Source organism: Chiloscyllium punctatum, chromosome 14, assembly GCF_047496795.1.
Source record: "Chiloscyllium punctatum isolate Juve2018m chromosome 14, sChiPun1.3, whole genome shotgun sequence".
Lineage (NCBI taxonomy): Eukaryota > Metazoa > Chordata > Chondrichthyes > Orectolobiformes > Hemiscylliidae > Chiloscyllium > Chiloscyllium punctatum.
In genome coordinates, this window is record NC_092752.1 from 27,514,979 (window position 1) to 27,542,945 (window position 27,967).

Genomic DNA, 27,967 nt, shown 5'->3' on the forward strand with positions numbered 1-27,967 from the left:
AAAGCTGAAGGTTCAATTGGTAATCAATAAATGGCCCTGAATCTAAGCCTATAAACAAGTCTATTATTCTGCAGTAGTTATTTGGGTTATGTTCTGTTTAATTACATAAAGCTCCATGTTCCCACCAGTCCTTCAGATTGTGTTCCAGAATTTGGTCCCTTATTCTGTGAAAATTGAAACACAAAAGGCTCGTTTAAGATGCAAAACCAAATCTTTATACTCAGAGTGCAGCAGGACAGGAGGTCTTTGTATTCCTTGTTAACTTTATCAGAGATAAAATACACAAAACCGTATTTGTCTAAGATGAACGAACTTGAAATTTGCAATAGACAGCAACAAACACTGAAAATCCAAGGTTGATACTGATTGGGGCTATGGTCCTCAGAACATCAGCTTGATGCACAATCATTTGCACTTGAAACCAAAAACCAAACATTTTGTACATTGTTTCAACTATACCACATGGAGATGGTCTCACTGGAGACCATCTCTTACTGTACAGTTGAAAATATCTGCAAACTTTCCATGGACACCATCTGATGATGGGGATAGTGGCGGTGCATGTGATACCCATTCTAATATAAACGAGAGACTTCTATCATTGAGGGACATTGCTCAATCGCCATGAGAATGGCAGGCACCCATGCACAAAGTGTGCACCTACATTACCAGCTGTTGCGAACATCCGCGAGTGAAATGGGCATGCTGTAGTAAGGTGCGGTAAAACCTAGAAACAAAACAATGTCTCCCAAACCGTGGAACTCTTCTGCAAGAGGCAGCATTATTTTAGTTTTGACTCACTTCTGTCTCCTGCATCATACTTCAATCCCAGAAAAATGCCAATAAGGAAGTTCAGTTGCCAGTGATCCACAAAAGGTTATGTGTTGGGTGACGGAATGTAAAACTACTGCCAAGCACTGGATCCCACTGAAGGCTTGGTAACAATGAGAATCTAACACTGATAATTCATGCAAACTAATGATGATAGGCATGCCTCCTACAGGCAACTGCAGAACTTTACATGCAAGGCAAGTCCCTGGGCTTCTCCAGGTTCCAACTCAAGAGTTGGCCCCTTAGGAGCCAGAACCGTGTACTTGCATTATCTGGATTGTTGAACCGAATAACAGAAAGCTCTGCAAAGAAGTTTAATTCCATCAATAGCCTGTTGCCAGGAGTTGGGTGATAGTGAGGTAGGGTATATAACCTAGCTATTGTCCTTCTGCATTCTCAAAGGAAATGTGGCTTCTGAAACAAGTTAATTGGGAAGTTAGTAGCTAAGAAAGACAAGAAAACAGAATGAAAAGAAATAGAAATTAAAAACAAGATCTCACAAAAAAATGATATTTATTAATACTCATTTGGGTCAACCAATGCTTGCACATGCCAGCACTCTCACGAGTCTAACCTTGCTTCCCAGGCTGAACACAGACAACAAATTAACTGTTTCAATTGCTATCATGATATGCAGACAGTTCCTACTGCATTAATACACATGCAGTTTTTTAAATGAGTATAACTCATAAGAAAGGCTGATATATTAATTTTAAAACTTGCCTAAATACCAAGTCTGTAAAGTTCTTGCATTCTCTCTCTACTTTCACACACACATTTCTGAGACAAAAGATTAATAACTGAAGAAATTTATTCAATGCATTTTGCATTAAACAACAAGTTATTTATTCTAGATTTAGCCTAAGTATTTTCTGTTGCTATTAGGTTACTATATCTAAAAACTAACAGCATGAGATTAATAATATTTCTTCTATTAAACAATGCATTTAATCTTCCCACTGATTTGCATGGGGCATAAATCCTACTCCTTCACTAAGCTTGAAACTTCTTTTTCAAAGGCTGATTACTAACTCAGGGAGAAACAACACAGTCTTCGGCATGAGGTCAAATTAACTCTTAATTGTGCAGTGTTTATTTTATTTGAGGCTGGTGTGCGATTTAATAAATTAGACCAACGCTATAATGATAAATACTTAAATTAACTGGTAAGCACAATGGAAGCTTTGGCTCGTAACGCATACATCTGTGTAACCTAATTACAGCGATTGTTAAAGTTTTCAATGAATGTAAATTGTGTCTAGTTCACACGGCAGCAATGCACACTGCATGGCGGGGGCCGGGATCCCCAGGTCACGCTTGCTTTGGCTCACATTCACATTCACACAGTTATTAGCATAGACTCCATCTGGTCCATAGTATACCTGCAGTCTGCAGCCAAGCACAACATAAAACAACTGAATGAAGAGGGGCCAGGCTGGCAAACAGAAGTGACTGACACAGCTAAAAGTGTGGCCTGTAAAAGTAGAAATGGGAATTGTTGTTCTTTTGCTAGAGACATAAGTGAAAAAAACAGTTGTGCCTGCATTGGCAGTAACATGCAGAGCTGACGGAACAGAGCTAGTGAAAGCACACAGCCTTATCTCCTCAAAACAGCACACTCCAGTTAATCCTTACACTTACACATCACAACCAAAACAAATACATTAGTTATATTATTTATACCTGCTCCTCTGTCTTTCAATGTTTTATACATTTGTGTCTTTTTCTTGAGAAATTTTATGAAACTGTTTAGTTTCTTCCCAGTCGCACACCAAGAGAAATTGCGAATACAGCTCCTGTGTGTTGGTGATTAACCAAGCTTCCATGCTTTCTAGCTCCTCCTCCAGTCACTTGGCGATGGTTGTAGCATAGGAATGGCTTTCTGGGTGGAATTTAATGCCCCTGCTCTTGCAATGCCCCAGTGATAAACTTAGAGGTTGGAGCACTTATCCAGTTGGAAGGTATGGTATGCCTGACCTCTGCCACTATTTTTGTTTTCTGTTGTTTGCTGATTTGTTTTTGTACTGTTTCTTCAGTAATCAGGTGATGCTACAGTGTAGTTGTAGCATATGTGCACTATGGAAGTAAAATCTTATTCACAGTGCAAAGTGATCCCAAAACCAGGGGATTTTAAAAAAAGCTCAGTAGCCCAGTCCCATCCATTTGCGAATGGTGAAGGACAATTAAAAGTTGTAGGGAAAAATGCATCAGTCTCAAGGCTAATGAATCAAGCAAGTATCGACCTTTATTTGCGCATATGTCAAGGTCACTTAAATAACTCCCCTGTGTTTGTTCATAACTTTATAGTTTTGCTACAAAGTGTTGGCAGACATTAATCTCTGATAACATTATTCCAGCATGTATACCATAGATGAGTTGTATAACTTGATCAGTAATCTGAACCAGACAAGCCTAGCAGATGTCCCCTGTACATCAATGTATGGCCTTGGGTTTGCCAGTTCCCATGGCTCAACCATCTTGTATGGCCTGCAGTTCCACTATCCCTTTTCTTTCTGTAGCAATGAATCATCTGTTTACACAGATTGTTAGGGCTATTATTGTTATAAAGGTTGAACCAACACCATCAGAATACCATTGTCAAGTATCCCATCATGCTAAGTGGTCCACATAACTATATCACTTTGTTCAAGATTGCTAATAATAACCCAACTGATAGTAACACATCTTGAAACAAACACTGAAAATGTTGGAGAAACTCAGGCCTGGCAGTATCGGTGGACAGAACTAGAGTTAACACCTTGAGTCTTGTATGATTCTTCATACATTACTCTTAACACCCCTTATCCTGACGTTATCCAATCTTGAATGTTTGTCGATAATTAAACAACTAATCTGAGGAAGAGGGTCCGCAAATATTCACATCTTCGGTGATAATGAAGTAAAACGTATTAGTACAAAAGACAAGACTGAAGTCTTTGTGACCATCTCCCAACAGAAGTGGTAACTAATTGTTCTATAGTAGACAAACAGGAGGCTGGATTAACACAACAAGCCAGGCAGCATCAGGAGAAGTATCCCGATGAAGGATCTCTACCTGAAACATCGACTTCACCACCGTCTGATGTTGCTTGGCTTGCTGTGTTCCTCCAGGCTCCTCTTTGTCTACAGCCAGTTCTTCTATAACACAATGGTTGTGTTCTTGTGCAACCCTATTTTATAGAAAAATCGCCCTTTAGAAACAGTGCTTCAAGTGTTGGCGATGTGATCATGTTACAGACAACACACATTTGGTGCTTTAGAAAGTGTCCCCAATTCGTCAATCGCGTTAGTAACGAAACACGTATTATAGCAGAACAACCTATACTTTGGATTCCAGCATCTGCAGTGTTTTTGTCTCTAATTGGTTATTCTATGTCATCCTTTTCCTGAGGGCGCCAGCATCACAAATGCCCATCTTCAGTCATTTGAGTTCGCTCCAAAAGCAATCAAGAAATGGCTGAGCACACAACACATAATAAAGGTTATGCTCCTAACAAGATTCCAGCTATAGTACTGAAGACTTTACTTCAGAAGCAAATGCTCCTGTAACTAGTTATTCAACTTCAATGACAGCTCAGACATTTACCCAACAATGTGAATTATTTCACAGGTTTTTAATATCTAAAAGCAGCTAAACATATCAGATCCAACTAGTCTCTCTTCATCAATTTATTCTTGACCATCAGTGAAGTAATAGAAAGTCTCATCAACAATGCTGTCAAACAGCTTTTACTGAGCATTAAACAGTTCACTAATGTTCAGCAAGGACTCTCTCCACCCCCACCCTCCTCTCATTTATCTCTCCACTCTGCAGGCACCCTGCTTCTATTCCTGATGAAGGGCTTTTGCCCGAAACATCAATTTTCCTGCTCCTCGGATGCTGCCTGACCTGTTGTGCTTTTCCAGCACCACTCTAATCTAGACACGAGGACTCCAATATGACCACTCAGCTCTAGATCTCACCACAACCTCATTCAACATCTTGAATATCTTGATTACTCAGGATCCATTTGGTTAGCACCCCATTCAACACCTAAAACTTCCATTTCCTCTCCCACAGGCGTACTGGAGCAGCAGATTCTATGATACACACAATGCACTTGCAGTAATTCACCGATGCTCATTCAAAAGCAGGCTTAATACTCCTAACCGTCAAAAGAGCAAAGGCAGCAGGGTATAATAACACCAATATGTGCGAGTTCCCACCCACCCCCAGTTCTGGCCAATCCCCGTGCCCCCCTCACCCAACCCCACACACTATCCTGACTTGGAATTGCGTTGTTGTTCCTTCATTGTAGACGGATTTAAATCCTGGAACTGCCTTGCTAACAGCACTCTGGGTATATTTACACCTGACCACAGTGATTCCAAATGGCCTCTCCTCATCACCTTCTTAAACCAATTAGGTAATTGTGAGCAATGGCCACATAAATAAACAAACAAAAGGTGACACTAAGTTGAAAGGAAGGCATTCATCAGATTTCTCTTAAACAATCACAACTGTGTGTGTGTGAGAGAGAGGTAGAGAGAAAGAGAGAGAGAGACAGAGAGACAAAGAGGCCTCATTTGAGTCAACATTTTCACTTGGACTTGGACAGTTTCCATATTTATAACAAATATATTAGAATGCAGGAACAGCTGCTGTGTGCCTCTCGATGTGTACCATAATTCTAACAGCTACATCATCAAACAAAAGTTAGCATCACATTCATGGTTTCTGCTCGATCTGGTGGTGTTCAAAAGGAGTATCATATTTTCAAGTTTCTGTCAAAGATGATACAGGATCTCCACACTGTATGACTGCAAAGTGCCTTGGACTTGAAGAACACTATTAATGGCGTATGCAAAGAGATTCCACGCTGTGACACGCAATGACATCTGTACCGTCAGCTCTCTCGCGAAAGAAAAGCAGCACAGCAGTGGTGCTCAAATAAGTCTTCGAAAACAAGAAGTGCCATCATGTCCAGGAGCTATTTGCCAGTTTTATTATTAGAACCATTATCACTATTTTTCTGCATATGGGGAAACAATAATCTTGGGAATGTTTCTCTGTCATACAGAATCAACAGTCTCATTGACTTGTCACAATTTCAGTGAGCACACAGATGAAAATATATGTAATCTCCTAAAGTAAAAGGATTTTCAGGCTGTACTTGGAAGTCATGTTACTACACTACAGACTGAAGAAATCAAAATAGTTATGTGTCAAGATAGAAAATAACTAGGTGTCTCATTGTTAAAGAATATATATTTCTAATAGGCAATTCATTGATGAATTTGCACTTGTTGAAATTGATGTGCATGGTACTCTTATGTACTGGCATGAATTCATTTTAATGTCATGCTTTAATCATTAAAAAACAGAAGCAAAAGCTTTATTTACATCTTATTTATTTTCCTGGGCTGCTATAGACATAGTCATGACTAAAACAACAGGGCTGTAAACAAGCTCTGACTGCGAAGGTGCTTTCTCCCAGCATCACAATGATACCTTGGCCCTGCCTCAGAGGGGAGTCATATTTTCTAGCCAGACATGGGGTAAAGATGATGTTTCTTACCCAAGGCCCTTCATGTCCCACCCTCAATCATTAGGAATGAACCAGTAACTGATCTGCATCCTCAGTTTTATACTGAACTAACATGCTGAAAACCAAACCATACACCAAATCAGTACACCTTTTCTTTTGCAGCATTCCCAAAGAAATATTGAAGCATTGTTCATTGAAGCAGTTATGTTGTACAAATATCCCTGTGGAAGGAACAAATATGCAGGCAATGAATATTTGTGGCTTCCCACTCTGGGTCGAGGAGGCAGTCCTTCAATGTTTAACAGGCAGCACAAATAATACACAACCTCAAATGAATTCTCTCACTAAACATCCATTAATCTGCAGGTATTTTTGTAATCCCAGTCCTGTGGGAGTTGCATGAAACTAGCAGCAAAAGGTCTTTAGCTGGTCTGAATGTTCGATCAAACTGCATATAATTCGCAAGAAATAAAAACAGTTGTTTTTACATTATGCCAGATTCATTGCACAGTAGGGTTTATTTTAGATTTTCTTAATGGTTTTCTGGTTGTACAAACTGATAATTAGGGCTGAGAAAACTGCTTTGTGTACCATCTGCGTACGACGTTGTTTTGAAAAGGAGAGCCGACTGTCAATCAATCAACCTTTTGAGGGTTGCTGTAGGAAGTCTGTGCCATAAAAGGAATTACATGTCACCCCTGTGCTGCTTTAGATATTTCAAAGAATTAAAAACAGCTTTAATAGTGGTCCCAGTGGTGCTACATCGGCTGTGTATTAAATACAAGTATTGGCAGGAAGCTGGATTTGTTTCCTGCAATTTCAGCAGACAATGATTTCACACTCTCAGCTGGAGCATCAGGAAAGAGACCTGATAGGCATGAAGCATTTTTCACAATGACAGAAGATGGAGAAATCAGAGGCCCAATTAACTCACACAGCTCCCTTTGATTGACTATAGACCATCATCAACAGGGGCATTGGATCAAGTCACTTTTGCAATAGGAAATGATGTCCACAATGAGACTAAATGTGTGAAGAAAATCACTTTAAAAAGGTCAAATTATAGTTTGACAAGAACTGCATTGCAATTTCACAATTTAATGCATCTAGTAGAGACTTGCAGTTACACTGGTCAAAGAATCAGTGTTATAATCCTACATCATGTCTACACTTCATGAGGACATGACTCCTCACTGAGAGCATTAAAGAGCACAATTTTGCCTCATATTTGTGACAATTTCTCATTTCTATTTTCACTTTAGAAAAGAATTTCAGTCGGATATGGACCTCCTTGGAAAGGATTGCCAGCTGAAATGCCTTTTAAAAAAAACATTCTTTTATTTATAGTTTTACAGATGTCAAAGGTCACTTCTCCCTTCCTTACACCACATCTTCTCCTTACCCCTTTCCTCCCTGCACATACACCTTGCTGAGAAGGAAAGGGGTTGAGGAGGGATATACGTTGCACCTAGCATGGCCTGGCTATTTGGATTTGCCGGGAAGGTTGGAGTCTGCAATGTCCTTGTTGATTGGTGTACCAGCTTTACTATGTTCGACATACTATGTGCTAGCCAGGGTAGGGGTGAGAGTGGGATCAAAAACACACCCTATCCCCAAATAAAACCAATTTTAAGGTGCTTGAAGAATGCTTTAAGTTAATGTGGCAAATCAAAATTACTAAGGGGGCACATGGCTGACACATATTGTCTGGGGGAAGATTGAGAAACGTTGACAGAGTGCACAGTCAGTCATGGTCACAACAAAAAATGGCCCTCGAGCATGTAAACATTTCAGCAATGTAGAGGGTACTTAAATAGGTGCCCTGACACTGCATTGGCAGAATGGGGCAGTGGGCTGTCAACTACTGGGATCTTGTTGGAGCTGGTGTCATCCCTCTTTTGCCAGATAAACAATCAGGGGACAAGGCAGCCAAAGATGACTCAGCAACTAGCTGACCACTGAGGAAGGCAGAAACTGGCAATGAGAGGATGATACTCAGGCATCATAGCCAGTGTACATAAAGAAAAATGGTCTCCATAGGAAGCGTGGTGCCCTGCACAACATGAGGGTGGAGGTGAGTAATGAGGGACACTGTGTTCACATCAACTGCATTTGATGCACCAGTGAAGAAAACTAAGAGCCAGCATTGCAAGAGGTGTCAAGATATCTGTGCCTTGCCAACATGACCTTAAACCCAATTCCCTTAAGGTGTCTTCCAAAGATCTTGGGTAGCATTTTGCAAATGGCAGCAGAGATTGTATCCATGTTAATATGTTGGTCTCCTGTTGGGATATGTCCGATGTAAAGCAAACCATGTTACCTTGGCTTTTGTTAATGGCAAAGCATAGTAACAGTTTTGGCAATGATACTGAAGGCTATAAAGGAGATATGTTCACTGCCACATTTACTTTGTGAGCTAATGCTTAATATTGTAAAACCTCTTGATGTGCATTGGAGTCCAATCCACAGCAGTGTTGTGCGATTTCTTGTAAAATTGTAGCAACTAAATTCATCAGTTTATGAGCATCTATTGCACTGAACAATTCAAATATACTTAGCTGTTGGCCTCATGTTCTCACCAATATTGCAGGGCTTTAACATTACTGTTCAAAATAGCCTGAGATCTTTTGGGCTGTTCTTTGTGCGGTGAATGTTCACAAATGCCACAGCCTATTTAAACCCTTTCCTACTTTTTTTCTGGAAGTGGTGGAGGAATAACGGAGGTGAAGGGACTGCAGGGAGAACAAAGGGAGGAAGGATGCGAAATTTGGAAGGAGCTCTGCCTGGGTTGTATTCAGAGCAGTGTGTCTGAGGCAGAAGAACAACTCTTTCTATCTTATAACATTTCTTATGGCTTGAAGGTTCATCAATTCTTAGCTGGATCAAGAGGCAAAAAGTAAAAGTGAGCACGAAAGTGTTAAAATAGAAAACAAGCATCCATCAAAGACTTTTTCCTCTAATTTTTCAGACAGGCAATGAAACAGCATGTTGTCAGAGACAACAGAAACAGACTCTCCACCAGCCCTGTCTGAGGAGATTTAGAAAGAGGAAGAGTCATGAAAGGAAAACTGACCAATGGGGAGATGAAAACAGGGAAGAATATGACAAGCTTGAAATGCATTGATAAATAAAATTAGGCTGTCTAGAGAATTTAAACAATTCTTTGGAACTGACTATTAGGTGCAGGTAAAGAAGCTTCTTTTTGAATGTTCTGTCTATGATTAGTTTGAATAAGCCGGAAGCTTAGAAACGGCAATCATGTCAAATCGCTAAATGATGTCTTTATAAGACGTCAGTGTGGCCTGGAGAACTGAGCTACAAAACCAGAAAATATAATCAGTGAAGCCAACTGATAAGCACTGCAAATAGCTGCCAGTGTGAATTGATGAAGCCTGCTATTGAACAAATTCATGGCCTGGAAAGGATTCACTCTTTTTTCCCCCACTATAGCAGCAGAAAAATATTTACTTCAAATATTATTGTGTGACTCGGTAAATGTGATGAAAATTATATTAACTTTCATTTTTCACTTCCATGACTGCACGTGATACGCATTCCCTCAAAATGTCATTGATCACTGCCAAGGTTTAGGTTGAATGTAAAGTCTAACAAGCTGTCTAGTTACTTTGTTCTTTGATACTTTCACTCCCTCCAGTATTCAGCTGGTCTAAGAGTGAGAAATGATCCGAAATACATGCTGATCTCAATGCCACTCCATAAATGTCTCTAGCAGATATGAAAGGTCAGAGGAGGTTAACTTGCCATTGATCTTCCGTCACAGTATGAAACATCTGACCTCTATTTAATGTCAATAAATGCCCTTGTCTCCCTCCCCCTGCCAGACCTTTCCCAATTGCCGAGCTCAGATTCAAATTCTTCTGCAGAATGAAATAGTCAGGAGCCTTTCTGAGATAGACCACACCACCTCTTGTACTGACAAGAATCCCTTAAGGAAAATGTTTTACTGTCTTGGGGTTTTGAGAATTACATTTTTTTAGTCATCAAAGTAGGAATTACCAGTGTTGAAAGTGGAAGGTATTGCCATACTGAGGCATTCCCAGCTCAAGGCAAGGCCAGAGGTTTCCTTAAAGATACTCCTGCTCCAATTGAAATACTTTGTGCAGTATGAGCTGCAGATATGCCATGGTAACAGGAATCCTGCTGCTCTTCTGACAAAGTAACATCAACTCCAAGAAGATTTCCAGCCTCAGACTCACAAGTTAGCACACAGGTTGCACCAGCATTCATTGTTCTCCATCTTGCAGCACTTGAACCACTGTGTCTTGGATTGAGAGTGTGTAGTCTGTGATGTGTACTTAATCTCATCAGGAACTTATCCTGACCATGTGAGGCGAGGTGAACTGGCTCTCCTCATCATAATCACCTCAGTTAGCTGCAACAAAGACTTTTATCATATTTCAATGAACGCATTACAAGGTCTTTTTGAGTAAGAAAAGAGAAATCTTATTACTTACTCTCCCCAGGAAAAATGATGAAAAATGGCATCAAATGTGCAGAACCACAGGTATAATCTTTAAAAAGGAGAAAGTGTCGAACACAAAAAGGAAGATTGAGAATGTGCAGCTTAAATAGTCTCTAGAGTCCTTGAGGTGTTAGGTTTTAACCTGAGACCAGGGTTGTTTGATTGATGGCTTATATCCTCAGAAGTGAGTAACATTTGTATAAATTGTTGAGTTTTCAGTAAATGAATGGTGTATCTCCAATTTGCTTTGTCATAGGGTGCTGTTTTTGAGAAGCTAAGAGGAATGGGGAGTGAGAGAGCAAGCCATCTCATTCTGCTGTTTTAAATCTATTTTTCTCTTTCTATTCTGCCCAAAAGCCAATGCCTGCAATTTGTTACTTTATGCATTCCAATGTCTGGCTTCTTGTTTCAACATCGAAAAGAGTGGTGCTGGAAAAGCACAGCCGGTCAGGCATCGTCCGAGGAGCAGGAGACCCGACATTTTGGTCATAAGCTCTTCATCAGGAATGAGACCTCATTCCTGATGAAGGGCTTATGCCTGAAACTCCTGCTCCTCAGATGCTGCCTGACCTGCTGTGCTTTTCCAGCACCACACTCTTCGACTCTAATCTCCAGCATCTGCAGTGCTCACTTTCTCCTTTTTTCAACATGGACAATTTGTAAGTAAGTTTGATCCCAACATGTAAAAATTCTGGAAGTACATAAATCAAACATGAAACACAGATCTGACTGAGTGGCTTCAATCATTTTGATGATGTATTAATTGCAGTTCAGACCAAGTCTTTTTATTGATGGTATCATTAAAGTCAAGCTCAACATGGTCATGTGATCACCACAGCAATCCTAAGTCTGTTTTTGTCCTTTTCTAAAACCATTTCAATTCATGAAAGGCCCAGGTATTAACATCAGAGGATTGAAATCAAAATCTGATGATTGATTTTTCTCATTATCAAAATAAATTGGATTTAATCTTATCAGACGTATTTAGTATAGGAACCTAACAGCAGTCAATCTTGATCCTGTTGGTCAGAGTTAAGTGTGTATGCAACATTGAAAAGGTATTGATTTGGCATACTCAAAGTGCCCTTTGTTGCATTCAAATAGCCAAGACTGAGTGTTAGGTATGACATCAACATCTGGTGAGTTAGCCCAAATCCCACTGACCTCATTTATAACCAGATAACCTGTTTTCCGTTATTAAATGAGAGGGAGCTATTGACTCAGAGACTCTGGATAATCCTTGCTCTTCTGAAAAATAGTGCTATTTGAATTTCACAACAACATGAGAGGACAGATGGGGTCTATGTTTAACGTCTCGCCCAAAGCATTGCATTTTTCACAATGCAGTGCCGGAGTATCAGCCTAGATTTATGTGCAGACATGAAACTTAAACCCACAGCCTTCTGACTTATGGGTGGGAGTGCTACTAACAGAGCTTCAGCTGGCACTGAAATTGTTTCAAAAGAAGCATTTTCTAAACCAAAACTCATACCAGAGTATTTTGGTCTGACATAGTCACAGGCAACATTTCAACTTAATTTGATTTAATTTACGATGATATCAAATTGGTAATGTTTCACCCTTTCTAAGCTTATAGCAGCTAGTATACACACGAGTCGTTAATAGTGAACAATGGCATGTCACAGCTAATTGCAGTCAATGATGTCAGTTAATTTGAATCCAATTGAAGTTCCCAGTGCCACAAATATCGATGGCTTACTTTCGTCTCACTGTATGCCTCCAGAGCAGCTGCCACGTTCTTCACAACAACATCTTAACTTCAGGCAGAGCTAATGAGGTGAGCAGAACAAACTGTTGCCAAAGAAACCGTGCCAGCACAGTACAGTGGGCATCACTCTCCTTATTGTCCATCTGAAAAGTGCTTGTCACTTCCTGTCCTTCTCCCCACACGAACAAGATTGGTCGATCCTCCCAGGTCCTGACCCCAACCAGCAGCCAGATGTCGAGCAGCTTCAGGAACCAGAGCAAAGATGTGGTCGCACGCATGACGAGGTCAAAAGTCAATCCTTTGCAAGAGCAAGAAGAAATAGATGGGAACCTATTTCACCTTTTTTTTAGCATGTATTATTGTTGAAGATGTGACAATAATAGGAACCTAAGGGGTTACTATTTTTATGATTATTATTCTAACCAAGGTTTCAAGCAAAAGATTAGGTGCTCAAATATTTTCTTTCAAATGGCTATTTTTTGCTGTATAGGCTGAATTGTGTGAGAACAGAATGACTTTTACCAGAGCTCCTGCAGCACCGCATTAGTGCTTTATGGACCATTATTTGCAAATATATTTACAACTATGAGCTGTCAAGCTTGTAAGGCAATGCTAACAATAGGAAAAGGAAGAGTGAAAGAGCCCAGATAACTCTCTTTATGTGTGTTCTCTGGAACTGCCCCTTAGTGAAAACCCTTCTCTCATTATACCTGTGACTTGCATTGGACAGAGAAGAAAGCTGATGTTGAATGCAAAGTGTGCATCTAAAATCATGGCTGAGCAAACGCCAGTTATGTAGGTGGTTATAATTGGCTGTGAGTTACTATATACATAAAGTTGCTAGATTCATGGTGAAGTGTAAAACTTAGTGTGAGCTCCTTCTGAAATAAAAAAGAAAGCCAATAAACACCACAAAACAAACATAAGAACAGCACACTAAACCAATCAGAACGATTAAAGGTTAAGTGATATTTTCACTCTCAGATGCTGCTCATGCTATTTAATATTGCCAGCAGTTTTGCTGCTCCTTACAGATTACATACATGCACCACCACTTATTAAAATATTATCCTCCTTCTCAGTAAGCACACAACTGCAACTAGGTGAAAGTGAGGACTGCAGATGCTGGAGATTAGAGTCAAGATTAGAGTGGTGCTGAAAAGGTGCAGCAGGTCAGGCAGCATCCGAGGAGCAGGAAAATCGACGTTTTGGGCAGGAGCTCTTCTTGATGAAGGTTTCCTGCCCAAAACGTCGATTTTCCTGCTCTTCGGATGCTACCTGACCTGCTGTGTTTTTCCAGCACCACTCTAATCTTGACATAACTACAACTGACACCTTCAAAAATCAGGAAAACCACTTCAGGATTTCTGATTCATTTTCTTCACAGAAATGGTTTTGAAAATGAGTTGAGTTCAAGCGCTGTTTTTGGTTTCAAACAAAGGGTGGAATCCAACTCTGGCACATCATTTCTGATGTTGAATCTGATGTCTCAGTTTTAGTGGATACCCAACAATGAGAATTAAGCTTAAACATAACAGGTTCATGCAGGGGAGGCAAGTGTGGTCACTAAATAGGCAAAACTTTTGATTGGCATAACCAGTCATCAATGACAATGCAGCAAGTATGGATGGCCTAAAAATGAGCCTCTTGGACAAGCCAGGCAGATTCTAAATTATGGATACAGTTTACTGCCCAACTCCATTGCCATTAACATTTGATCTATTGTCAGAAGAAAGTGATGGAAGTGTGCACGTTCAAATTTCGTTTGTAAACATTGCACATTGCATTGGTTTCACTTTCTCCATGTGTGCCTCATTAGAGTCATAAAGTCATACTGATGTGCAGCACGGAAACAGATGCTTCAGTCCAATCCATCCCAGATACCCAACCCAATCTAGTTCCACCTGCCAGCACCTGGCCCATATCCCTGCAAACCCTTCCTATTCATATACTCCAAGGTCTGTTTGTTTAGCAACACTCCCTCGGACCTTCCTATTAAGTGTATAAGTCCTGCTAAGATTTGTTTTCCCAAAATTTATCTGAATTAAACTCCATCTGCCACTTCTCAGCTCATTGGCCCATCTGTTCACGATCCCATTGTAATCTGAGTTAACCTTCTTTGCTGTCCACGACACCTCCAATTTTGATGTCATCTGCAGAATTACTAACTATATCTCTTATGCTCACATCCAAATCATTTATATAAATGACGAAAAGTAGTGGACCCAGTACCGATCCTTGTGGCACTCCATTGGTCACAGGCCTCCAGTCTGAAAAACAACTCTCCACCACCACCCTCTGTCTTCTACCTTTGACCTCTGTCTGTATCCAAATGGTGAGTTCTCCCTGTATTCCATGAGATCTATCCTTGCCCACCAGTCTCCCATGGGGAACCTTGTTTAAAACCTTACTGAAGTCCACATAGATCATATCCGTTGCTCTGCCTCATCAATCCTCTTTGTTAAATCTTCAAAAAACTCAATCAAGTTTTTGAGACATGATTTCCCATGTACAAAGCCATGTTGACTATCCCTAATTAGTCCTTGCCTTTCCAAATACATGTACATCCTGTCCCTCAGGATTCCCTCCAACAACTTGCTCACCACTGACTTCAGGTTCACTAGTCTATAGTTTCCTGGCTTGTCCTTACCACCCTTCTTAAACAGTGGCACCACGTTAGCCAACCTCCAGTCTTTTGGCACCTCACCTGTGACTATCAATGATAGAAATATGTCAATAAGAGACCCAGCAATCACTTCCCTAGCTTTCCACAGAGTTCTAGGGTACACCTGATCAGGTCCTGGGGATTTATCCACTTTTATGCGTTTCAAGACATCCAGCACTTCCTCCTCTGTAATATGGACATTTTTCAAGATGCCACCATCTATTTCCCTACATTTTATATCTTCCATGTCCTTTTCCACAGTGAATAGTATTTGTTGAGACTACCTTAGTCAGGGTGCTTTAGTGACGGTTGGCACTTATCGATAGTGATAGGAAATTTAGGTACATTTCTTTATTGTGGAAGAAATAATGTTCACTCTTTATTGAATGTCATTTTAGCATCTGGTTCTTGTCATTCTGTGGAACTTGGCTCAACTTACAGGTTCATCTGGTCTTTACATTGATCAGAACATTGCCTGAGATCACTCTGTCCAGGGATCATTGGGCTATTGGAGATGGAGTGATTGTAATGAGGTAAGCCAGCTGGACCTCATAGAATACTGTTCCCTGATTGGGGCTGTTAATTTGGTTCGATCTGGGAGCCCTGGCTGACATATACAGAGGGAGTGTCAGAGATGCTGACATTCTGGTAGCTGATCCTGAATGAGGGAGTATAAAGTAAAGATCTATTCATGTGTAAAGGATGGCTTGGATACTGGCCTCGATGGAGTTATTTCAGGGGTGAATTATATTCCCTGGCAGCCAACATCCTGAGGTGGACCTGGATGGGGACAGTGCTGACATTATCCTTTATGCCTCTCATTCTCTTCAAATGACTGACTGCCCCCATTAGTACCAAGCTGTCCCACTCATCTTGAACCACCATAACCAGAATGTCATGTCTCATCCATTTTATTCCGTTATATACCTGACCTCACGTTGCACACTTCTGCTCCTCATCCCTGACTCACCCGTTCCAGTCTTCAGCCTCTGTACAAGCTGCCATGCCCTTGCTCCGTCTCTGCTGCTGAAAGGAAAACTGTTTGCCTCAGAGACAGCTGACCGAAGTCAATTGAAACAAATCCAGGTACTGTGAGATTCTTGAAAGTAGGGCATGATTACAAAATACTTTAATATAATGAGCACTCATGACATGCAAATATATTACAGGTGTGACAGCATGAGGCCTGACCTATCACTATTACTCCATTTTTGTAATCTCTCACTTGAATCTGCCATAAGGAAAGGAGTATTCTGGCTCCCACCTTATTTCCTATTTGTGGAGGCCCCAGACAATCCTCCATAAAGTGAATTTGCTTGGGTTTTAAAGGATGGTGTCCACACAACAGACATTGAATGTATTTGTGACAGTTTGTGAGAGGTCAATCTTGCAGGCTACTTCAAACACTGTTTGCATTTTTAAAAAATCACACAACACCAGGTTATAGTCCAGCAGGTTTAATTGGAAGCACTAGCTTTCGGAGCACTGCTTCTTCATCAGGTGGTTGTGGAGGACACAATTGTAAGACACAGAATTTATAGCAAAAGTTTGCAGTGTGATGTAACCGAAATTGTACATTGAAAAATGTATGTGTATAATTTCAGTTACATCGCACTGTAAACTTTTGCTATAAATTCTGTGTCTTACAATTATGTCATCCACAACCACCTGATGAAGAAGCAGTGCTCCGAAAGCTAGTGCTTCCAATTAAACCTGCTGGACCATAACCTGGTGTTGTGTGATTTTTAACTTTGCATACCCCAGTCCAACACCGGCATCTCCAAATCATGCTTGCATTTTAATAGCGTTTTGCATGCAGTGAAATGGCCTAAAGCAGTTTTCCAGAGCACTTTCAAACAAAACCTGACATAAATTGATATTAAGACAAGTGAAGGAGGTAAGTTGTGCAAAGTCTCTTAAAGGACAAGAGAGATAGAGGTAGACTAAGAGAATTCCAGAGTTTAGGATCTAAGTATCTGAAATCATTATTTTCCAGAGGAAGATGGAGATGCCAGAATTAGAGAAGGGCAGTACACAGAGACGGTTGTAGGTAACAAAAACTATGAGTCCATGGATGGATTTGAGAATATTTTAAACTCACCGTGTTGTCATTCTGAGACCCAATGCAAGTCAGGGAGCACATGGATGATTGGTGACTGGAATGGTGTGATTTTAAAATTCAGGCAGCAGAATTTTGGATGAGTTGAAATCTATGGAGGATGAAATTAAGTCTGGAGCAAACAAATACGTGGGTAAGAGTTTTCATAGCCTGTGGCCTATGTCAGATCAACAATAATACAAGTGAGAAGTCCTTGGTCTTAGCCCAGAGGATATGGGCTCAGAAGATCGTTGCAGGATCAAATAGGACACCAAGATGGTGAGCAGTCTGGTTTATCTGGAGACAGCATTGTTGAGATACTTGGAGTTACGGCTATGAAACAGAACCTATATCTACAATCAAAGCCAATGACCTTGGACTATTTAATGTATCAAATAGGAAATCTATACAATATGTACCAAAGTCTACTGAATGTTGAACAAGCATGTAATAGATCAGATGAAATGGAAGATTGGAAGAGGTGGCAATGTGACAGAGATGGATGTCGTCTACCCAATAAACACTGTTGAGAGTAGTTTATGGGCTCTTTAAAAGCAGTTAGACCGCTAAACAGAGGAACAAGCAAGAAATAATTGAAGATTGTAACAAAAGTAATGGTCTAGGAAACTTTCTTCTTCGAAGAGATTGGAAAAAATCCAGTGGAAAATGTAGCCTGGAGGATGAGCTTGTAGAATTGTTTTCTAACAGAATCATGCATGGTAGTATCATGTAGAGATAAAACTATTTAGTTTTGGTATTTTGTGCTGAGGCTGAGTTAATTTGTAATTCTATCAAAAAATATCCTTTGGGAAAAATGTAATCACAATGCAGTTGAATATATTATTAAGTTTGTGAAAACATACTTGAGTCTGCAAGAGAAATTTAAACGTAAACAAAGCATATTACATTCGTATAAAGGAAAAGCTGGTTAAAGGTGATGGAGAAATAAATTAAAAGGTCTGATGGTAAATAACAGTAAAGAAAATGAAGGAATGGGTTAAAGTCTTCACCAAAAGTATGACCCATTAACTCAGAAACAAACATCCATCAGTGGTTTATTAGAAAAGCTAAGGATAGCATTTAAGGAGAGGTTTTGATTGTTGCACAATCCAGTAATAAGCCTGATTTTATGGAACATCTTTAACAACTTTTGAAGAGTTACCAAAATGCTGATAGAAGGAACAGAAATAGCACATAGGAATAATAACCAGGAATATGAAAACAAGTTATTGGAGGTTATACAAGTACAGAAAATGAAATGTTACTAGTAAACATTTCTCCCTTAGAAGCAGTGAAAGGATAAATTATAATGAGAAATAGAAAAAACAGAACAAATATTTTGTGCTTATCTTCAGCAGAGAAAAACTATTGAAGAAGCTTCATGCACTAAAGGCTGACCAGTCCCCAGTTTGTGATGGCCTATATGTAAAGATTCTAAAACAGGTCACTGCAGAGATAGTTGATGCATGGTTATGATTTTCGAAAATTCCTTAGATTCTAGAACAGGTCCAGAGGATTAAGAGTTTGCGAACATTAAACCACTCAAGAAGCAAAAATGCGGGGAACTAGAAACTACTTTGTCTACCTCAACCATCAGAAATGTTGGAGCGTATTTTTGGAGAAGTCTTAATAACATGTTAAGGGAATCATACCATAAGCAAACAGAGTCAACACAGTATCAAAAAGCATACGTCATGTTAGCTGAGTTTATTCGAGTTTTTGAAGTTATATTATGCATACTCAAGTAATAGTCAATCTCACATAAAATTCAACACCGAACTTTTGACCGGTGTCCTCCATTTTCATAGATTCCGCGGATAAACCAATTACCAAATATTTGGCCGAAATTCCTTATGTTTTTGTCTTAACACCCACTCACCAAGTCTTCCAAAATCCAAATGTTTCTCTCTCATTGACTCTTCCAGTCATTGCCACTCCCATGGGTCAACTCCCTCTCTCTTGTCCAACTGTCCCACTCACCACCTCTCACACAGGCTGACTCTCTCCTTCTCCTAATTCTCTCAGCCACTGCCTTCCTGCAAGCTAACCCTCACCTTTCTCTTAATTTCCCGATTCCTACATCTCTTTCAGGCTGACTCTTCCTCTTTCACAATTTTCACAATTGCTGCCTCGCCTACGGGCTGATTCTGTGCCTCTCATTGTCTCTCTTGTTCACTACCTTTCATACAGACTCTCTCATTCTCTCTCACTAAATGTCATGATCATTGTCTTTCATTCAGACTAATATTCTACCTCTCAAAGTCCCTCAAAATTACTCCTCTCTTGAAGGTGAGGCAGATGATCATCAATCAATATATTGAATATGAAACAGACTGAAGGCCTATTTGATTGATTCCAAATTCTCATTTTGCATTTTCACCTTTGGATAATACACAAGGATGTGGGTTAAAAATAGTCACCTTCCACTCTACTGGAGTGTACAAGTGGGACCAAACACTCTGACATGTACCTGCCTGGGGTCACATATTGGCATGCTGCAATCTAACAGTGGGATGGATTATCATTTATTGTAAGTTTGGGTTTCCGGTTTTTTAAATTTAGCAGTCTAGAGGTTTTCTGTGTGTCGAAAGTTAATAACTAACATAAGTATTACTGTAGTCATAGAAATTTCTTCTAAAATCAGTTTTTAAGGCTTTAATTTTAAGACCAAGTTGGTTTTGGTGCACCAGTTTTTAAAAATTTCTCTTAGATTGTTTTGCAACCCAGCATAGTAAATAAAGTGGCCTCATTATTTATTGAAGACCTCTGGAATTTGTTACTTTTTAAGATTTAGGAAGACATATTGGAGTGGAAGGCTTTTAGTTTTAGTTTTCCTTTAAGTTTTGAGCAGTCCCCTGAAATTCTTGGAATACGATGGCTGAATAGATTATGCTCCAAAGAAGGGAAGAATACCTGATGAACTAGAGTGCAACAGAGTGATGAGTTAGTGTTAGTCACAGATCAAAAGTGTTGGGATAAAACCCTGAAGAGATTACTAAAAGCTAAAACTCAAGTGTGTGATAGCACTAGGAACAAGGTTTCTATTTGCAGTTCCAGTCTAAAAGTTGAATCACAAGCACCTTAAATCTACTGACGAATTGAATGTAAGGACTGTACTTTGAGTATTAATACATGGTGGTTTGGGCACAGAAAGTATTCTGAGGGCTATACAAAAGCCATTTTGCTTCTTTTCAATTTGTGAATGAGTGTTTTGAGATTAATGGGTTACTTTTACTGTGTGCTTAAATATAATTGAATTTGAATTTTAAATAGATAGTTTATTCTATCTTATCTTAAATTATATTGTAAATAAATTTCTGCTTTTTTGTGAAAGCAAAATGTGGAGCATTGTGTGTGCACTTGTCACTGAGCAACCAATTTGTTAAAACAAAAACATGTGATATAGCAAGTTAGATTTGTGTCTGAAATCTGACCTGTCCATTAACATCAGCTAGAATCATAATAGTACAGTGGCAGTCACAATTGAAAAACCATTCCCTCCTTACCCAAGTGTTGTCAGTAAAAGCCCTCCCTGATGCCAAATGCTGCACACCAACTAAAAAGGAAAACAGGATAAGGACATTTGCTCATCCTGAATGCTCCAATTCATTCACAGTCGAAAGGATTCAGAACCACAGAATATCAACCAATCTGCAAAACTAAGGACTATGAAACTGACTGTTCATCTACCAACAGCAATTCTACTGATGCAAAGACTGTGTCATTTTATACTTGTACATTTTAAAATTATGGGATTGAGCTGCGACAAAATTGTTTTTAAAACCAGGGATTTACCATGGATTTTGAAATCAAATAATTAAATATGTATTGCGAACCTTATTTGTGTCACTACGGTTTCCAGCAATGTGCAGATGAACTGAAGATGATTGATTATGACCTAGAGACCAATTATCAATGATCAATGACAAGAATCATCTGCCTGCCAAATACTATCAGATTGGTTGTCAGATAATTGTCCTGAAGAAGGGCTTATGCCCGAAACGGCGATTCTCCTGTTCCTTGGATGCTGCCTGACCTGCTGCGCTTTTCCAGCAACACATTTTTCAGCTCTGATCTTCAGCATCTGCAGTCCTCACTTTCTCCCTGTCAGATAATTGAGTAAATTGACCTGTGAACAAGGAAGCATGTTTCTAGTCTGACCACAAGCAAAATTAGCAGGTCTGCAGCTTCTCTATTCTATTCCTTTAAACATGAGAAAACCAGATTATCTTTCCATCAGCAGGTGTTATGAGTTGCTACTTTGAATTGAATAAGTAAGAGACATTTCGTATTTGAAACAGCCTCTTGTAAACCAGTGGAATCATTCTGATATTGGACAGTCAAAGGAGGAGAAACCTTTACATCAACAAGAACAGCACATGGGTCTTATACTCAAAGTCTATGGAGCTGTTCTTTGTCCAGGACTCCTTCTGCCCAAGTATTTTTCCCTGTTCCTGTTTGTCTATCAATGTGTGCAAAATGAGTTTATTAAGGGTTTGAAGTTTTACTTCACAGAATTTACTTAATTTAATTTAATCATCTACAAGTAAATAGAATATAATGACTTGTAATAAACAGTGATGCCTTGTTAAGTGCAGAAACCTAGTCTATGCTTTCTATCAAGCAAAATCTGAAAGTCAGATAATTTGGGGACTTTTGCATATTTCTTTTAAAACATTAACTTCTGTGACAACTCCAGAACTAGTGGAGGTTGATTTCCACTATGTTACCCAATGAGTCATGACAGCAATAACCACCAGTACAATCACAACATTCAAATTAATGCTTTTGAACAATTCAGAACCTGATTCTTTTATCACTTTTTAAAATTTTTTCTATTCTAGAATTCAGTACTATTTCTAATCTATGTGCCAATATATTGCGTTACTAATTCTTCTCATATTTAGTGATTAATGAACTCATTCCTTGTTAACTCAAGAAAACCTGGTTAAATTGGCTGCTTTAAAATATAATGTTTGCTTTGGTCTTTTATCCACAAAGGAAGGGATCTATTCCTAATTTAAACTTGTGCAAATTAGTGAGGAGTGGCTGAGAAAAGTCAAGGAGCCAGTTCATTCCTTTTACAAGTTTACTAATTTCAGTTATCCCATTTACAACGGTACTGAATTAGGGAAACTTACCCTGGAATCTAAGTGAAACAAAGGGGATCAGAAATAAACAATCCAGCAGCTGAAATTGTACCTGGCACAAAGGAAGGCACTAGTCATATACCAACAACAACAGATTATTGCAATAGCTTCTCAGAGAGAACAGACAATCATCTTCAGACACTTTGGTTACCTCCTGCATGCTTAGAACAGGATGGAACATCCTTCAGTTGCTCCTCTCAAACATCAATACCAAGAAGTCTGCTTGATTCACATTTCATCCATTCGCCTAAACATATAACACACCTGCACCTACCTTGCCCCCTACTCCCTCACCAGTATACCCTGGCTACAGTACCTTTTGTAATATGTATGACAGCAACTTGCCAAGTCTTTATTCAAACACAGAATCTCTCATCGTGCTGAAAGACGAGAGGAGCAGTGGTATTGGAATACCAGAACCTCCTCTCATACCATCCTGACTTTAGCATAGTTTTCTGCTTCTTTGTCATTATTGGTTCCAAATCCTAGCAATATCTATACCTAGCTCTGTCGAAACACCGCTTCCACACAGACCAGGAATAGTGGCAGCACGCCACCATGTTTTCAAGGGTTGCTATGAGCAATAAATGTCAGCTGGAGCATTAGTGTAATTCTTAAAGAATCACGTCTCTTGGCTTTGTGCTCTTCTGCAATTCTGTAAGTCACACATACAGTGCAGTGTTGGGTCAGACACTACTGGAAGAAAGAAAACTGAGACTACATGCTTTTAGCAGTAGCGGCTGCCTCCCAGGAGCACAAGCTGACAATTTGGATTGACATTAAGCATGATTTTCCAGTCATTAATATTTGGAAACCTGCGTAGCATGTGTCCAAATTTCCAAAATATACTCATGACAGGGAAGGTTGTTTGCTGAGAACGAAAAGCCAGATCATCAGCTGTGGTCTTTGTCCTAAACCTTGTTTCACACTGAAATTAAAATCCCATCTTACCCCCATCTCATGGAAATTTCCCAAGACTCTCTCCTAGTCATTATCCCTCTCACACACCGCTACCCAACTCTCTTGAGAACCCATGCTATTTAGAATTCTGAGCTGATCAAAATGTTGGTGTTATTTGATATTTTATCACTATTCACAAAGTACTTTTGAAAAAATGTCTCTCCTTAAACATTTTTTGTTTGCTTAATTGTGGAAAACGAGTAACCACTTGCAAAATGCTGAAGTAACAATTTATTCTTTCGCAAAATAGTGTCCTGAATCCAATATTTTCAGGTTTTCAGCTGTGCTCAGTATTTAATAGTTTGTGGAAGTATTGCACAGGAAAGTATTTAAAGCTGTACAAGGACACAGAAACATTTTGGCAAGGACCGATCAGGATGTAAGACATTCCAGACACCAGCCATGAACCTACACCTACTACCAAAGGGAAAATAAACTTAGCTCATAGTTTAATCTGTCTGAAAAACCTGAGCCAAAAAACATGGACTGACCATAATGGAATTAAGCTTAACTGTTGTGCAGTTTCCTCAAAAAAATTTAGATTAAGCACTTTTAAATAAAATATTTGTGTTCCCACAGCAATAGATTTTACAAAGGATTTTATTGCATGAGCAATGTGCTGTGGGATAACGCTTAGGTAAAATGAATATTTCATATTAAATGTAATGCTATAAAACAATAAAATGTGTCACCATGAATAAGAATAGAATTCACCAACAGAACATTACAGTTTACGAGTATTGTTACAACAAAGTTGGAACAATGCACTGTCACTCTTGTCCCATTACTCCATTGGTCCTGGCATGTATTTAAATGTTTTACACATGATCAGCACGGCTGTTTGTATATTTTATTTTTGGTTTAGAATAAAAAGATTCATCAACCAGATTTATTTAATAAACAACAAAATCAGTGATTTCTCATTAAAACAAGACATTTTCATCAAAGATGCTAATCTGATTGACACACAGTGTGAAGTGATGAAGTATGAATACTTACGCTTTTAAATAACCCAACACACGCGCACTGTTAGAAAGGAGCAACTAAAGAAGATTAATTTTGACAGAAACACTTTGGCTAAGTAATGATTAGTTCTCAAAGGATACAGAATAAGATATGAAACATTCCTGATGCTTTCAGTCGGGAGTTGTTGCTTCTGTAGATGGATGTCACTACACAAATGACCGTCACTGCAATTCGTTCAGGAGAAGTCAAGCAGACTTCTTTTAGAAGCATTTCAGACACAATCAATATTTCAGTTTTCCAGCTGTCACATAATGCTCAAGAGGGTTTCCCAGAAACCTAGCCAAGAACTGAACTGAAGGTCTCATCTCTTCACAGGCTACATCCTTAACCGAATTCCAAACAATATCCAACTAAGTAATTTCAAAATAGCAACAGCTCCCGACAGCCATAAGCTCAGCTATGTGACTTCCAGTCAATCCAATGCAGGCAGGTGTGACTAGTTTAGATCAGAACCATGGTCAGTGTGGAGTAGTTGGACCAAAGGATCTGTTTCCACAATGTATGACTCCATAACTGAAGGCATGTGATTTCCAGTAAATCTGGCAATTCCACAGACTAACAACCTTTGCTGTTTATATATCTTAAAACTTGAGACTTCCAAGAAGTTGTTTTGAAAATAAAGTCTCACACAGAGATCCTTTAAAAAGCACCAATCCAGGTATCTCCTCAGTACTCAAAAGTTTCCAACCCTTTAGACTTAAGTTCTAAAAGCATAATGATAATGGAAGCGTCTTTATAGCAGTATTAATACAGAACCAAGACGGCACATAAGGACTGAGGAACAAATATCTGAAGTTATGCTGAAAGATAAGATGATATGTGTCGCCTTATGCGTAAATGAACATGTGCAAACACTGGGATAGGTATGAGATATATAGCAGATAATGAGAATGAAGATCATTCCAGGTTCCAATTACACTTTCCAGGTCACCTCTCAGATGCACAGGTGAGATGTGCAGCCAGCAGAAACAAAGATTAACATTTGGAGCTTATTATTTAGGAGGTAGTTGGTGAATGAGCACAATGCAAATCCCACAATGTATCAATGTGAAATGCACTTCCGCAAAGTCAGACTACTATGCAAAAGGAAACGTAACGCAAGTGAAATTGGTTTAGGTCCAGAGAGAGTGGAAGTTTAATACTGCTGCAGCTATTCTTTTTTGTTGAAGCTAAAGAGCCACCAATTCACTTGGAAATCATTTCCAAATATTGGGTAGACCAGTTTCAGCCAAAGTGATCTTAGTCTCAGTTCCAAAATGATACCCCCTCATATCTTTTCATTTTACTGTACAGCCCTCCCATAGAGCACACCTTCTGCACAATTCTTCCCTTTCCCACTTCTTGTGCTTCTCCTCAAGTCGTTTTCAGTTGCACTTTCCTCTCAAAAGCAACTACTCTACTTCATTCTGTCCCTCCTTCTTGGTTTTTCTTCCTGTAAGTCATGTTCCGCAGTAGTAAGGTGCTTGATGCAGGATGAGGCTGAAATCCTTTGCCCAGGGTTTACCTGCTTGCATTAACCTTGCAGGAATAGCTTGCACAAAACAGGTTGGGAGACAGCCAGTCCAAGGGATTGTTTGTGCCTATACTTCAGTCACTCATATAAAATGAAGACACCACTGACTCCAGTGCAATCACTATCATGGTTAATAAAGATGGATACCTGTGTAGACAGAGGTAGACCAAATAGATATAATAATTCTGATTTGAAGATTTCTCAGTATTAAAGATAATTACATGCATTAAAACTAAAATTAGTATCTGCAAATAAACATAAATGCAAGATCAGATTCAGTGAAGATAATATTGTGGAAAGGGTGAAATCAGGCGCTATGTAGGTGCTATGCTAATTAGACAAGACTATTTAAAAGTTCAGTTTGAGCCCACAATTTGTGAGTTAATTGCTGCTTACCGTGATTTAAACATGATTGTCGATACTAAACTGCAGAACCACACACTTTGCATTCAAGTGCTGATTAGGAGTGATTGTTATGAAGTGTAATCTGCAGCCACATGCAAACATATTTCTACTAAAGTGTGAAGTACTTTGGCTGATCTCCAATACAAAGTAGTGCCTTGAGAATAATGGAACTGAACCTACGAGTCCCTCTCTGAATGATAGCATTCCTGCTTCCTCCTACGCGTTGCACAGTGCCCTTGTAGTTGCCAGTCAGTAAGGTGGCCAGACTGCTCACATTGATGTTGAGATAGGGTATTTGACTCCCAGCCTCTCAGAGGTGGTACTCGAAGATATCTGAGCAACATTCTCAGCAGCTATCTACCACGCATATTTCTGCCACTCAGATAATGTTTTGTAGAAGTACATGCTTAAGCCAAAGCACTATAAAATAATCTTAATTACCTGCTGTCATAATCAATCATTGGGGTGGCATGGTGGCTCAGTGGTTAGCACTGCTTCCTCACAGCACTAGGGACCCAGGTTCAATTCCTGCCTCGGGTGATTGTCTGTGTGGAGTTTGCACATTCTCCCTGTGTCTGTGTGGGTTTCCTCCGGGTGCTCTGGTTTCCTCACATAATCCAAAGATGTGTGGGTCAGGTGAATTGGTCATGATAAATTGCCCATAGTGTTAGGTGTGTTAGTCAGGGTTAAATAGGGGGTTGGGGAATAGGTCTGGGTGGGTTACTCTTCGGAGGGTTAGTGTGGACTTGTTGGGCCAAAGGGTTTGTTTCCACACTGTGGGTAATCTAATATAAAACCTTTAAGGGTGAGAACCAGCGTGAATAATTAACATTTGTAAGTGCTACTGGTTGTGTCATTGCTTTTGCTCTAAAAAAAATGATTTTGGTATTTAGGTCTCAGTAGAACTTTTTTTTGAGATCTTTAGGGGGAGGAATTGAAAGGATGGAATACAAATAGTGGATTCCTTAATGGATCCTCAGTCCTGATTGATAAGGTATTTGGCTGCAATGCTCTGAAGTTTGAAAGTAGGAGCTATCTGGCAAAAGAAACCTTCAATTGCATGATAGAGAACACCCCTCCTGATTTGGTGGTGGGCCATTCTATCGAATGCTGGATTTGAATGCTCTACTTGACCCCACATCTTTCTATTTTCCCTCAAACTACACTTCCTTTCCACCTCCATTTATGACTTGAACTGGAAGTCCTGACATATTTGCTCATAGCAACAGCTGGTGTCTCATCTTTCCCAGATTGTAGAGTGTACAGTCAGTCACCATGAATTTGTTAACCTTCAACACTCCATGACCAAACACCAGCTTTCTCCTAGCGACTTGCTGAAGGTAGGCAAAAGTGAGGACTGAAGATGCTGGAGATTTGAGTCGAGAGTGTGGTGCTGGAAAAACACAGCAGGTCAGGCAGCACTCGAGGAGCAGGAAAACTGACATTTCGGGCAAAAGCCCTTCATCAGGAATGACTTGCTGAAGGTCTCTAATCAGGCACAGCAGCAAAATATGATTTGGAAATGCCAGTGTTGAATCGGGGTGCACAAAGTTAAAAATCACACAACACCAGGTTATCG